Source organism: Trachemys scripta, chromosome 19 (genome assembly GCF_013100865.1).
Source record: "Trachemys scripta elegans isolate TJP31775 chromosome 19, CAS_Tse_1.0, whole genome shotgun sequence".
In the NCBI taxonomy this organism is placed as follows: Eukaryota; Metazoa; Chordata; order Testudines; family Emydidae; genus Trachemys; species Trachemys scripta.
In genome coordinates, this window is record NC_048316.1 from 18,138,152 (window position 1) to 18,150,847 (window position 12,696).

At 49.6% G+C, this 12,696-nt stretch overlaps 1 non-coding gene across 1 annotated transcript; it reads right to left on the bottom strand.

Moving 5' to 3' along the window:
* Positions 1–4,383: 4,383 nt before the first annotated feature.
* Positions 4,384–4,456, bottom strand: TRNAT-UGU. The gene has a single exon. It is a non-coding gene; the product is annotated as a tRNA-Thr (tRNA).
* Positions 4,457–12,696: the final 8,240 nt, after the last annotated feature.

The window sequence follows — 12,696 nt, forward strand, 5'->3', positions numbered from 1 at the left end:
ACACTAAGGAGGGAGAAGAGCTACTGAAGCTAAAGGGCAATGTTGGCACATGAGGAAATGGGGATACGCTGGCCCTGGATATATGTTTTCTGGGAATTAGAGGAGGGAAGTTCTGGAACAGCTTCCCAGTAGGAACATTGGGGACAAAACCCCCAAGTTGGAAGGTGGCTCTTGATGAGTAGTGCTGGCACATCATGGATTTTGCTGAACAAAACATTTCATTCAACCTGAAACAAAACTTGTGTTTCTATTTTGGGGATTTTAACAAAAGCAAAGGAGACCTCGATTCACCAGTCAGGGGAGGAGAAGATAGTGGCTTCCTTGTAACTTTTATGCTAGTGGTTAGAGTACTTCCCCGGGATGCAGGAGACCTGGGTTCAAATCCCAGCTCTGTCTGATGTGGTGCATGGACTTGAACGTGTATTTCCTACATTAGCAGGGAAGCACCCTAATTACTGGGTTATGGATACGCTGGGCCAGGGTTTTCTCAGTCTCTCCTATTGAAGTGGGTCCACTGTACACATAAATACATACATATTCAGTAGAGACTCACTCTGTAGTCTGGTGGTTATGATACTTCCTGGGGAGATAGGACACCCAGGGTCTGTTCCAGCTTCTATTTAATTATTTATACATAGTTGAACTACATCAACAAGAGAGATTGAGAGAGACCTGCCATAGAATATCTTTGTATCCCCTCCAAACTTTTTGTATTTTCATAGATTCCATCACTGTAACTGGATGTTCTATGCATCCAATCCTTTTCTGAATCCATCATACACTTGTCTTCATATCTTGTGGCAATGAGTTCCACAGGCTAACTGTGTTGTGTTAAAATGTAACCTGGGTCTCTGGTGCTAGTTCAGTTACTTGAAGACAGATATAGCACCTAGCATTGCTTTTAGTTGGGCATTCTGGTCACAGCAAAGTGTTGGCTAGCTTAGTCAGGGCACCCATGTGGGTGGTGAGAGAACCACCTCCACATCTACCCCACAGCAGGGGGAGGAAGGATTTAAACCCAGGTTTCTTACATCCTAGGGAGTCCTCTAACCACTGGGCTAAAGGTTATAAGCCAGGTGCCACCTTTTTCCAACCATCTTTTGTGTGGGTTTAGATGTGCTCTGAGCACATCTACCAGATCAGGGCCTGAAGGCAAGATAGGCAGGCGAGTGCCTAGTTTGTGAATTCCACTGGGGCTTAGCCACGGGTTAATCTCTGAGTTGCTGGGTGGTGTTAGGTTTAGATGGCTAAGCACCTGCCCAGCTGCTGAAATTTAGACACCTTGGAGACTTTAAGGGTGGAAACTTCAGGCACCTAGGTACTTTAGGAGTCTTCAGGATTAGGCAGAAGCTGTATGGTGGCACCAAAATGCTGGATTTAGGTGTGTAAAGTGGCCCCTTGTGAAACTTGCCCAGTATCCAAAGAACATGTAAGATATCAGAACTGGCACTTTAATCTATATACTTGTAATGTAAAATCATTGCTGATGGGAAGTGCAGAATGGAGTCAATGGACTCTGACTCCGAAAGAGATTTGGGACTAGTGGAGGCAGGGCCGGCTCCAGGGTTTTGGCCACCCCAAGCAGCCAAAACAAACAAACAAACAAACAAACAAAAAAGCCGTGATCACGATCTGCGGCGGCAATTCGGCGGGAGGTCCTTCGCTCCCAGGCAGAGTGAGGGACCGTCCACCGAATTGCCGCTGAATACCTGGACATGCCGCCCCTCTCTGGAGCGGCCGCCCCAAGTACCTGCTTGACAAGCTGGTGCCTGGAGCCGGCCCTGAGTGGAGGAACTTGAGCTCCCAAGGTGACGCAGTGGCCTAAAGAGCTTATGTGATCCTGAGATGCCTAAAAAGAGGAATCTCCAGTAGGTGTGGAAAGGTTATTTTACCTCCACCTTTGGCACTGGTGCAACTGCTGCTGGAATATTGTGTCCACTTTTGGTGTCCATAATTCAAGAAGGATGTTGATAAACTGGAGCAGGTTCAGAGAAGAGCCCCAAGAATGATTAAAGGATTAGAAAGCCTGCCTTACAGTGATAGACTCAAAGAGCTCAGTCTATTTAGCTTAACAAACAGAAGGTTAAGGGGTGACTTGATCACAGTCTATAAATATCTGCCCGGGGAACAAATATTTAATAATGGGCTCTTCAGTCTAGCAGAGAAAGGTGTAACACGATCCAATGGCTGGAAGTTGAAGCCAGACAAATTCAGACTGGAAATAAGGTATACATTTTTGACAGTGAGGCTAATTAAATATTGAAACAATCTACCAGTGTATAAATTCGGATTATTGAAAATAAGAGAAATGTAAAAAAAAAAAAAATTATCATGTTTACCAAAAAATAAAATTCTCACGTTTACCAGCTGTTTAAGGGGGCACCCCACAGGACCAGAGACACCAGTCTATATCAGTGCACAGTGAAGAAAACCCCGAGCGTCAGAGGAAAAAAGATAAAGTACTTTATAAATAACAGATTGGTCAGCTATACTTCTGTTACCCTTTGATGTACCCCAGGATAGCAATCCCAAACACATATGCACCTACACACCCCGAAGCAAGACATGCAGGTAGGTTGTCAATCAAAACGTAATAACCATGAATTGATTAAGTCAGCAATCGTTTAAAAAACCATGATAAAAGTCTGCACAGCAGATGTGTAGTAGCGTCCCTGAGTAGCTGTACACACCCAAACTATGTGTGCGCGCGCGCACGCACACACACACACACACACACACACGAGGAACACTGAGTTTAGGGAGCAGAACCAGGAAATAGAACAGGAAGCAGGAAGCCAACTCACAAATCAATCAGTACAATTTCCTTCCCTTCTCCCCAGAAGTTCAGCAGTGGCTGGCCAGAGGCTCCAGGTGATCCTGGCAACGTAGGTTACACCTTTGATTCAGCTCCGAGCATGGATGCTGTTGCAGTGGCACAACTTCCCCAGTTGGCCACATGACATCATCACGCACAGAAAGAGCGTCCGTTCCCCTCTCCGTTCCCCTTTCAGTAGGGTAAGCCGTGTATCTTGATCAGGGGTCTCAAACTCAATTTACCTTAGGGTCAGTGCCAGTCCTCAAATCCTCCCAGCAGGCCAATAATGTTACTCATGCTGCCCAGAACCCACCCCCCCAAAACTCTGCCCCCCAAAAAAACTCTGCCCCCACCTGCCTAAGGCTCTGGGAGGGAGTTTGGGTGGGGGAGGAGGTCTGCGGTAGGGATTGGGGTGCAGGCTCTGGGAGGGAGTTTGGGTGGGGGAGGAGGTCTGTGGTAGGGGGTTGGGGTGCAGGCTCTGGGAGGGAGTTTGGGTGGGGGAGGAGGTCTGCGGTAGGGATTGGGGTGCAGGCTCTGGGAGGGAGTTTGGGTGGGGGAGGAGGTCTGTGGTAGGGGGTTGGGGTGCAGGCTCTGGGAGGGAGTTTGGGTGCAGAACGGGTTAGAGGTTGGGCTCTGGGAGGGAGTTTGGGTGGAGGAGGGGCCGGCAGACACATGGAGCGAGCAGGCAGCGCAGGCTGCGCTGCCAGGGCCCCAGGCCATTGTAAATCGCCTGGGGGGGAGCACCCAGGGGTGGGGCCAAGGGAAAGACCCAGCCCCCAAACTGCTAGAGCCCTGCAGGCCACATTGGGGAGGTTCCTGGGCCGCATATGGTCCACGGGCCATGAGTTTGAGACCCCTGATCTTGGTGGTTAACAACACATTCTTCACATGCTAAGTGCACTTGGCACGCTCCCTACCCTGCAAGATCACCGCACAAGTAGCATTTTTTGAATCCCGTTGAGCCGCAGTTAGCCGGGTAATTATCCAAAGTGAGAATTCTGGAGCACGCCCAAGACTTTTCTGGTGCCGTGGAGGAACTAATTCCCCCTGCTGTTACTCACCCCTTCTTGTCAACTGTCTGAAATGGGCCACCCTCATTACCACTACAAAAGTGATTTTTCCTCCCTTGGTATTCTACTGCTAATTGAATTGTCTCGTTAGCACTGACCTCCCCCGCCACCCTTGGTAAGGCAACTCCCATCTTTTCATGTGCTGTATATTTATACCTGCTACTGTATTTTCCACTCCATGCATCTGATGCAGTGGGTTCTAGCCCACGAAAGCTTATGCCCAAATAAATGTGTTAGTCTCTAAGGTGCCACAAGGACTCCTTGTTGTTTAAATGGGTCTCAGGTGCTCACCAGAGTAGCTGAGGGGTTAAGGCAGTGAACATAAAGTCTCATGGGGGTGGGTCTGTGTGGGTTTGAACCCCCTTTCTGGTAAGGTTGTGCTCACTGCTGTCTCCTTTTGACCAGCTGATGCAAAAGTTCAGGCTGCTGCTTCTCTTTAACATAGCGTGCTGCACCCCCCTAAAAAACAACATCTCCTTGTTTGGCTAGAAACTGCCTAGGCTCCAGGGAGATTTGAACCCACAACCTCTGGTTTACAAGGCCAATGCTCTGACCCCTGAGCTACAGAGCCAAGGCACAGGCTGTTGCCTTTCTCCTCACACATGCACATAAGTGATGCTGTGCCTGCCTGGGCCACTTCCTACCACCCGACTATTGTCTGTGGCAAGGAGGTGTGAAGAGTCTTCTCACCACTGGGCACTTTGGTGTGGCCTGGCAGCTCTTTTCCCGATACATTAGAGACTTTACGGTGGCACAGCTGCGCCGCTGCGAGCTCTCTAGTGTAGCCGCTCTACGCCAACGGGAGACTCTCCCTCCGACTTAATGAATCCACCCCCAGCGAGCGGCGCTAGCTATGGTGACGGGAGAAGCTCTCCTGCCGACATAGCGCTGTCCATACCGGCACTTCGGTCGGTGGAACTTATGTTGCTCAGGAGAGTGGCTTAGTCACATCCCTGTGGTAGTGCTGACATAGCCTTAGGGTGGCAGCTGTCTCCTCCTGTGAGTCGGCCAGGTCAGTTCCCAGTCTGTCCCATCGGGGTAGTCCAAAAACAACCCAAGGGGAATTAACACAAACAACCTGAGTTCCATGACAAAGAGAAGGAAATCTCTCTCTCTGACAGTGTGTCCAAAGCAGTTGTTAGGTGAGAGAGAAATTTAGAAGTTAATGGAGATATCCCATCTCCTAGGAACTAGAAGGGACCCTAAAAGGTCATTGAGTCCAGCCCCCTGCCTTCACTAGCAGGACCAAGTACCGGTTTTTGCCCCAGATCCCCAAGTGGCCCCCTCAAGGATTGAACTCACAATCCTGGGTTTAGCAGGCCAATGCTCAAACCACTGAGCTATCCCCCCTTAATTGAGTTACTCTGTGGGAATGACAGGTGATGAGTTAATCGATGTTCACCCGGAGCCTTCTTAGGGACCAAGCCTGGGGAGAAACTGCAAGTTCTGAATAGGCAATTGATTGAATTGTCCTTGAATCATAGAATCATAGAATATCAGGGTTGGAAGGGACCTCAGGAGGTATCTAGTCCAATCCCCTGCTCAAAGCAGGACCCAATCCCAACTAAATCATCCCAGCCAGGGCTCTGTCAAGCCTGACCTTAAAAACCTCTAAGGAAGGAGATTCCACCACCTCCCTAGATAACCCATTCCAGTGCTTCACCACCCTCCTAGTGAAATAGTGTTTCCTAATATCCAACCTAAACCTCCCCCACTGCAACTTGAGACCATTTCTACTTGTTCTGTCATTCATACCACTGAGAACAGTCTAGATCCATCCTCTTTGGAACCCCCTTTCGAGTAGTTGAAAGCAGCTATCAAATCTGCCCTCACTCTTCTCTTCAGCAGACTAAACAATCCCAGTTCCCTCAGCTGCTCCTCATAACTCATGTGCTCCAGCCCCTTAATCATTTTTGTTGCCCTTCGCTGGACTCTTTCCAATTTTTCCACATCCTTCTTGTAGTGTGGGGTCCAAAACTGGACACAGTACTCCAGGTGAGGCCTCACCAATGTCGAATAGAGGGGAACGATCAAGTCCCTCGATCTGCTGGCAATGCTCCTACTTATACAGCCCAAAATGCCATTAGCCTTCTTGGCAACAAGGGCACACTGTTGACCCATATTCTGCTGCTCTATTCTCATTAAATTCCTGGGTAATCTGTTTCTTTACAATATGATTCATTCCCACTAAGGACTTCAAATTTTTAGACATCACATGACTCCTTTTTCCCACACAGAGGATCCTAAACCTGCAATAAACCCATCCCACAAATATGCCCCATCTACTTTGTTAGAGTAACCCAAAGAAGCACCCTTAACACCTCAACCTTAACTGGGGATGGTGCCCTGATCCAGCCCATTGCTTTCAGCTCGCTTCCCACCCCTCCTGTGTTCTGTCCCCCATGCCCTGCTCCTGCCCCCATGGGCCTGTGGGGCGGCACCTGACCTATCCCCATCCTGTTCCCTCACTGCGACCTTCCTCTACCGCTCTTGCAAGAACGGGCTGTATGGGCCCCAAGACATGTTTTGCGAGCATGCCTGAATTCGCAGATGCTATGAAAAGAACCACTTTCATCGAATCCCCATTAAATGGCGTTACACGCCTCAGGCCTCTGCTGGGCTTGCTGCAGAATGAACAGGCCAACGCCTCTGTGTACTCCGGGTCCCCGTGACATCATCCAGTCCAACCACAGCGTATGATACGGTATGTCCCACCGGATCCCAGTTTGTGTGGCTGCCCTCGATCCAAACTGTTCATCATAAATAAACCAAACATGCCTCCAAACGTATTCTGTGCCCCCCCGGTTATATCCTGATTATTACTATGTCTGGGGAAGGCTCTGCAATCATGCCCGCTGGATCAGGAAACAGCCTCCCAATTTCCCCAGGTTGTAGCTACCCTTGGCCAGTTGGGCATGTCATTGCCCTGCTTGCTCGGACTTGGCTCACTGTCTGTCAGCACCTCCCTGGGCCTACATATTCCCCTTCCAGGACTTTATCCCGAGTAGTACTGAGGTGAACTTCCATTGGGTTGGCTTCCCCAGCATAATGATCCTTGAGACTGACTGCTGGGGCACCTTCAGTGCCTGGTTGCCCAGCAGCTACTCCTGGGCAGCAACTCGGTCCCGTGAATTGATGGTCCCTGTCAATGGGTGACTTGAAAGGTGCTCAGAAATCCCCCCTCCCCCGATTAAGGGTTCCTGTTCCCTGGCAAGAGGTCTCCACACCTGACTATCTCCCACACTTGGGCCCACGCCTGGGCTTCTATAACTACCCTTTTGGACCCCCCGACCCAGGGGTGCTCCCAGTTGCTACAATAACTGCAGGTTAGCTTAGCCCAGGAGATGACGGAACAACCTGAGCAAATGAGAGCCAGAACCAAGGTGCAATGCTCCACACAGGGTGGGATCGCTTACCTCGATCGGCACATATACATCCCACCAGGGTGCCCCCAGCTAGAAGTGCTTCACCTCTTGCCATGACACTCTGTTGGTGGGCCATTCTGGCCACCTGAAGATTTTCTGCCTGGCTTCCTGGTGCTTCTGACGGCCCTGTACACAAGCCAAAGTCCAGGACTACATTAAATCTTGTGACCTATTATGTTCACACACCAAGATGTCCTGTGCTAAGCCCCTTGTCACTCTAATACTCATGGAGACCCCACCTAGACCTTGGGTCTCGATCACCATGAATGTCTTCAGCCCCGTGACTCTGAAGACCACACGGTGGTCTTGACAGTTGTGTGCTGGGGGCGGGGAGAGCTAGCGTCTCCCTATCTTTCCTCTGGGTGGTGGTATTCACTCGAGTTCTGACAGTGGGGGCCACGCTAAATTTAACCTCACTTGCTAACTGAGGGTAGGGCTGCCAAATCTAGGTGAAAGATGAAAGGAAAGCGAGGGTGAGGACAGATGTTTCTACCTGGTGATGTGAACCACTTTGGAGGACAGGTTTAAAATTCAAAAGGAGCTTGACAAATTGGAGAATTGGTCTGAATTCAACAAGATGAAATGGGGAATAACTATCTAGGTGGTAGTATTGCTGAAAAGTATCTGGGGGTTGTAGTGGCTCACAAACTGAATAGGAGTGGCCAATGTGATGCAGCTGCAAAAAAGGCCAATATGATTTTGGGGTGTATTAACAGGCATGTTGTATGTAAGACACAGGAGGTAATTGTCCCACTGTACTTGGCACTGGTGAGGCCCCAGCTGGAGTACTGCGTCCAATTCTGGGCACCACATTTCAGGATAGATGTGGACAAACTGGAGAGAGTCCAGAGGAGAGCAACAAAAAGGATAAAGGGTTTAGAAAACGTACCTATGAGGAAAGGGTAAAAAACCCAGGCATGTTTAGTCTTGAGAAAAGAAGACTGAGGGGGGATCCTGATAACAGTCTTCTAATATGTTAAGGGCTGTTGGAAAGAGGAGGGTGATCAATTGTTCTGCATGTCCACTGAAGGTAGGACAAGAAGGAACTAGATATTGAATCCAGTCCTTGCTGCTGCTGACACCGCCTGGCAGAAGGGGCAACACGTTTCTTCTTTTAAATCCAAGTAAATCGGCCTAAGAGAAACTCTAAAGAAATAACTTTTAAACAACGGCTTTGCATTTTTTAGCATAGTCCCTCTCAGACAAGGCACCGGCAATTAAGAAGGGACCCTTGAAGGATTCTGTTCTATGAATGCAATACCTTTGACAAGGTGCAACTTGTATTTCTTTGAGAAGTTACTTGAAATGTGTTAAGTGTGGGAGAAGTACTCAAGAATTGGTAACGGATGATTATAAGTGGCAAGGACTCTGAGTGATTGATTGTTCTGTAGTATAACCACTAGACTCTAATACTGGTCTGTATCAATTGCTTGCAAAACTGTATGTCGTGACCTTTATAGCCTAGGATGTTTGGGGCTAGAGTTACAAAAAGCCTTATGCATTTTAGGCATTAACCCTAAGCTCCAGACCAGGCATCCAGATGCCTAAGCCCCAGAGCGATGCATGAACTGGAGGAAGTTAGGCATTTGTCGGCTTGACTTGTCTGCGTGTCCTGATCCAGTCAGCATGGTCAGAGCTTGCCTATCGGATGGGGCCCCTACAGACAAGCTTACACAAAATGACGGGGGAGGCAAGAACGACAACTTCCTTCCTAATTAAAAAAAGTCATTGGTGTAGGGGGATTGGATCCTAGATCTCACACCCCCCAGGCCGGTATGCTCCCTACCAAGCTACAAAGTCATTCTACTGCTTGCTTACTTGCACTCTCTCTCTGTTCATTGAATCTTTCCTTATTCAGCAACAGGGAAACAGCTTCAACAGGAGCGACGGAGAAACCCCCACCCTAGAATATCCCAGAGAGCACTGGTTAGAGAACTCATAGAATCATAGACTTTAAGGTCAGAAGGGACCATTATGATCATCTAGTCTGACCTCCTGCACAATGCAGGCCACAGAATCTCACCCACCCACTCCTGTATCAAACCTGTGTCTGAGCCATTGAAGTCCTCAAATCATGGTTTAAAGACTTCAAGGTGCAGAGAAGCTTCCAGCAGGTGACCCGTACCCCACACTGCAGAGGAAGGCGAAAACCCCCCAGGACCTCTGCCAATCTGCCCTGGAGGAAAATTCCTTCCTGACCCCAAATATGACGATCAGCTAAACCCTGAGCATGTGGGCAAGACTGGTTAGAGAATCTTGTCCACATTTGCACATAGGTATTACAAGTGGGTTGCTTCCTACTATGTAACAGCACTCTCTTTACGTTCTCAGAACAGGTTGTTCTAACCCTGTGAACCATCTATCAGCTGTGCCGTGAGTTGAAGAGCCTCAAGGATGGGATGAAGGATTTGACCACCATCTTGAGAGAGAAGATGTGAGATGGTCTGGAGGGTGGTTGGTTGACAAACAGTGAGCTGGGTGAGATGAGGGAGCCATGTTTTTCTTGGCCATGTCAGAACGACTAGAATCACCTTGGCCTTGTCTTTCCTTATCTTGACCAGCATACTGGAGTTGGGGGAAATGCATACAGCAGGCCTGAACCCAGCAAAGGGAGCGGTGACCTGGGCAGAACTGAGAGAACTTCTTGTTCTTGGCTGGGATGAGCAAGTCTGTACGCAGGACTCCTCAACGTTGAAATGTGCGGTGGAGTGTAATGGCATCTGTCTCCTTTAAATAATCAATAATCAATATGAGTAAATCCCCAGAGTTACCAGCTAGTGCTGCAGATTATGGGAAGGTGGGGGCTTCAGTGGACATCATGACATGCATGGATCCTTCTCACGCTATCTCCAGGGGAAGGTGCTCAGTGAGCTTTGTGATACGCTAGTCTCTTGTGCAGACCTGTATTGGGTGTTGGAGAACGCGGGGTGGCTCTAAAGAGCTTCTCCACCCCAGCTCAGTAAAAGAAAGGGAATTCAGTTTAAAGGTCTGTTTTGAAGACAGCTGCTTCACAGGGATTCACAGTGGAGGAAATCCACGTTTTATAGATCCCCCCCTTAAAGAACCTGTTCATGAGTTAGGCGTTTCCTTACCCTCACCATCATGAGTCAGTCAGAACGCTGGGGCTCTGGTACCGTGCAGGACTTTCCTCTGTCCACCAGGGAGCAGCCTTGCAGCTTTGAAAAAACGTGAGCCAGTCTTACCCATCCCGCTTTAAAAAGCACAAGGTGGGTGAGATAGTCTCTTTTATTAGACCAACTTCTGCTGGTGAGACAGACAAACTTTCCAGCTACACAGAGCTCTTCTTCAGGTCTTCAGCTCCGTATAAGCTCAAAAGCTCACCTCAGTGGATCTCACTGTCATTCTCAGTGGACATTACTCGGCCTTCACCTTCCCCCTGAAGTGCCAGAATTAACCCTTCGCTTCCCCTCCCAAAATCATGCTGTATGCTGTGGCAGTGCTTTGTTAGACAGTGTTCCACCCCAGAGATGGCATGAGTGGTGATGCAGCTCCAAATGATGTCAGAAAGGGTTGCCTGTGTGTAAGTGAGAGCAGCGTTCAGCCCAATGACTGGAAAGCACTTGATGATTCCCCTTTAACTAGTATTAGTGATGGGCCAGAGTGGTGAAGTTTGGAGCCAGCTAGAACCTTCCCCAGAGCCGTGGTCAGGCTGGCTTGGTAGGCAAAGCATGGTCTAGTTCAGACCAATATTGTTTGACCAAACTGGCTCCGTGACGAGGGCCAGGAACCTCCTCAGGCTGTTGCCTGGGCTGAGTAATGCAATGCATCCTCCTCGAGGAGCCACTGATGGACTGTTGCCTGTATGATTCCACATGAGAAACCGTCTCTCTTGGCAAGGCCCGGGGCGAATGACTGACCAGGGAGGAGACCCAGGGATTAGCAACGTCAGGATTGAAATGGAGAATCTTGCACAGAATACTGGGTCCCAAACTAAGCTTGATGGGATGTTTCAGAGCAATTAAATCCGCAGGGCGTGTGCTGGTGCAGCAAACCATCGCGTGGCCGATTCAATGCAGACAGCCCATCTGACTCACCATCTCCTAGAGCAGCTCTGAATTGGGCTCTAGGGCACACAGCCGCCCCCAGGTCTCTCAACAGAAAGCTGCAAGGGGAAGCCAGATTCCCGGCCCCACCTGCTGTTTCTGGGACCTGAGAGCATCTCTCTCCCAGCTCCATACCAAGGGAAGTTGGGACAAGAGGCCTGAAACGTGCCTGATATTCCTTCTCTCGTCACAGGCAGCTGCACGTACACTAGCGAAGTACTAAGCGTTAATTAGCATAGATGATGTCGTCTGTTGTTGTTGGCCAGAGTTTGCGACTCTCATGAAGCCCCTGAAGGGAAGGCCTCATGAAAATGCTCCATCTGTTGCTACATCCCCATGTTCTGTAATGTTGAAGTCTTGATCTGAGCTTTGGAGAGGCGCGTGAGAGGGACAGAGGAAAGATGGGTGCGGCCTGTAAGTCTGCGTCTTAGCTACAGAGCAACCTGCAGCGGGAGAGGAGCAAGTGTGGGAACTGCTCCAATGCTGCAGTCGGGGGGGTCAGCTGGAGAATAGAAGTACCCCGAGAGCAAATTAGGCGCTGAGGTGGGATAGGGAGCAGAGAAGGGGGGCGGGAAAGCGGACGAGGTCCTCTAGTGCTGCAGTGCCGCTGATCTAGGGAACACAGCCAAGGGGGAGAGGAGAGACAGGACACACTGGGAATGACTCGAGTGAGTCAATTGACCCAGCCGCTGAGACTCGCAGCTGCGGGTCTTTTTCTGTAGTGTAGACAATTCCCCTTTGTTTCATTTTTGGTCAACCGGTCGTGTGAATCTCCAGCTGCAATGTCAGCTTCCTTCTGCACTAAAATGAACGGGGGTGAGGGAAAAGGTTCCCCTGGTTTGCTCAGCTCTCATTTTGGATCCACACTTCATGTGTCTTCTGCATCTTTAGGCACCTAACTACGTTTGAAACTCTGCCTCCCGAAGTGCCTAAGTCACGTCTGAAAATGAAACGTAAGCCCCTAAATCACTTAGGTGCCATTGCCGTGTTACCCTGGGTATTTGTGGGCTACCTGGATACAGACTGGGCCCTTTACAAGCAATCCTCCCCTTTTCCTTGTGTCTGTGTCCCCCTCCCTCCTCACTTCCCATGGCAGCCTTGTAAACAACAGCAGCAAAGGGCGGCTGACATGGTCTGTTCATGGGGCGAGGGTTTAGCACTAGCATCCCTTCCTCCTTGCAGCTGGCAGAAAGAAACACCCGTCTCAGTACTTTGCCAAGCCCCGCTGCACCTTGCAGAGATGCTGGTGGGTCCCAAAGGCAGGTGAGACTGGTCCTATGAGGGCAGCAGCGCTCAGTGGAAGGAGAAAGGCCTAAGCGCCA